Raw genomic sequence first — 2,884 nt, forward strand, 5'->3', positions numbered from 1 at the left:
GTAATAATAGTAATAATCTGACAGATATGGTCAGTGTAGTCTCTACCAAATGTGTAACATCATGTAAGTGTATTTAAAATACAAATTACATAGATAATTCACATCAAATCTATCTAGAACCGAAATGGTTTTCGTTGCCTTTTTGTTTACAAGATCTTTAATTGTGGAGGTGTAAATACCGAGTTCCTTTCTGAAGTTGATCGTGTTAGGTTTAGAGTTTGACCATTTCTTCTTGTGAATGTGGAATTTTCCCAGTAGGAGTAGAAGTTGAAGTACATCAAGTCTTTATCCATGTCTTTATCAACAAAGCATAGAATAATGTCTTTCTCAGTAAGTTGAACTATTTGTCCAGTTTTCAGTCTTATAAACTGTTGTACATCAGTCCAAAATGTTTTTGTATGAGTACATTGATAGAACAAATGAGAAATAGTTTCCATGTGTAGGTCACAGAATGTACAAGAATAGTCAATGTCCAATTTAAATCTTTCCAGTGTTTTATTTTTAAGCTGGGTATACATTATGAGCAATTTTATATGTAACCTCTTTGATTTTATTTGTTACGCAAAATTTCTTTCCGTTTAACCAAAACTGATTCCAGTTAACTTCACCAAATCTAGAAGACCAAAAGAATCTACCAACAAGTAAAGAAATCTTCTGAAGACACATTTTGATAACTTTGTTGGGACATGTTTTTTTAGTGATCTCCACTTCACCTAACGTTATGAGACTTTTATGTATATCTGTAATATGAGGTTTTGTTCTTTAAACAATTGCATCACAGCAGTTGGTAAAGCATCAAAAACTACAGCATATTCTTTGGGAGTTACAGGTATGTTAAATCTGTTCAGAAATTCAGCGTATGACATACTGTAAGTGTTCCATTATCATTTAGAAGTTGTTGGACAAGCACAATACCATTATCCATTCAGTTCTTATARTAAATTGATTTATTCTTATATGTTCCCATTGTTCCAGATGTAACATGTAGTCGGTGAGAAGTTGTGTTTGTCAGCAAGTTTCCAAGCAAGGAGAGCTTGTTGATGAAATCTGGATAATTTAGTAGGTAACTTTTCAATTTTATAATCACATTTTAATAAAAACTGTAGTCCACCCAACAGGTTAAACATATGTTTGGGGAAGGTATTCCAAAATGTATCATTTCCTTTTAGTAAATTGGTTAACCATTTAACTTTAAAAGAATTATTTAGCATTTCAAAGCTTAGGGCATCTAATCCACCAAATGGACAATTATACAACATCAACAGTGGCAGCTTGTCGATAGAGGGCAGTACGGCGCCGCCGCACCACTACTCTTGCTACACAAAAAAATAAAAATAAAATAACAAAATAAATTCTTATAAATATTTCGAAAAAAATATCGTATGTATGTTTTTTTGATAAGTAAAATAAATAATTTTAAGTTATTGATGTGTAAACTTCCATTTTACTCATGAACTTTTTCGTGTTGTCACTTCCAGGTCACGGGCTGGTCGCCCCCTTTTTATAAATAAACTTTATAGATATTTTATAACATTACATACGTCAACAACAATAAAAACAGACAGAGAGAAAATAAAATAGCATTTAGCATAAGTTCAAAGCATCGAGGGTTTTTAAAGCTTTGGCGTTTGAGGATGATTGTATAGTTTCAGTTCAATCAAGAAGAGCTTGAAAAGGGGCTTTTTACCAGAGAATTTACTCTTATGAATATTAAATTTTTCAAAAATAATAAGAATTTATCAAATAAAATTATTTTTTAGAAATACATACAAAGAGCCCAAAGAGTACATCTGAGTACATGAGAGAAAAATCCCTGAGAAATTTGGTCCTTACATAAATAATAGTCTCTCCAGAAAGCCACAGTACAGGGGAATCACCAAAACAGGTGGATGATGGTTTCATTGTCCTGGTTACAAAAAGAGCAGCTGCAGTCTATGTCCTTGTGTAAAGATGTCTTTACAGGGTAGCACCTATGGAGAAGTGTAATAAAATATTTAGAAGGTAAAGTCCATTTGATAACAGGAACAAATTGTCTCCAGTAATGAATGACATAAGGCACAGTAGCAACGTTTTCATAGAATAATGATCTGATCTTTTTGTTTTTTAATAAAGGTCTAGCAGTTAGACAGGTTTTTCCAACGTACGTCTCAAATAATGACAGAGCAGAATCAGCTGGACTTCCATGAGAAAACTCCCCACCTTTAAATAACATCAGCACACCTGGAGGAACAGCATCCATTACAATAGCAAATTGTTTAGGGGTGACTGGAATCTGATAGGAAGATAAAAATTCAGAGTATGTCATCAGAAACCCCTCAGGGTTAAAAAGTGGTTTTACATATATTATATTGTTGTCAAACCAGTTAACCTGGGCTTTCCTGAAAGCAGACAGGAAACACAGACAGGATTCCATGCAACCTTCAGGTGAAAATGAAGACCCCAAACCAGTGGTTATTCCGTATGTTGCGGGTGTTTCGGAGAAACTGAGACGTTTATTTTCTAAACATGATGTCCCAGTAGCTTTCAAACCCCAAAACTGTGTGTTGTTACCTGTGTGTTGTTACCTGTGTGTTGTTTCCTGTGTGTTGTTACCTGTGTGTTGTTACCTGTGTGTTGTTACCTGTGTGTTGTTTCCTGTGTGTTGTTACCTGTGTGTTGTTACCTGTGTGTTGTTACCTGTGTGTTGTTTCCTGTGTGTTGTTACCTGTGTGTTGTTTCCTGTGTGTTGTTACCTGTGTGTTGTTACCTGTGTGTTGGTGTGATGTGTTACCTGTGTGTTGGTGTGATGTGTTACCTGTGTGTTGTTTCCTGTGTGTTGTTACCTGTGTGTTGGTGTGATGTGTTACCTGTGTGTTGTTTCCTGTGTGTTGTTACCTGTGTGTTG

The sequence above is a fragment of the Austrofundulus limnaeus genome, unplaced genomic scaffold (genome assembly GCF_001266775.1).
Source record: "Austrofundulus limnaeus strain Quisiro unplaced genomic scaffold, Austrofundulus_limnaeus-1.0 Scaffold357, whole genome shotgun sequence".
Classification (NCBI taxonomy): Eukaryota; Metazoa; Chordata; class Actinopteri; order Cyprinodontiformes; family Rivulidae; genus Austrofundulus; species Austrofundulus limnaeus.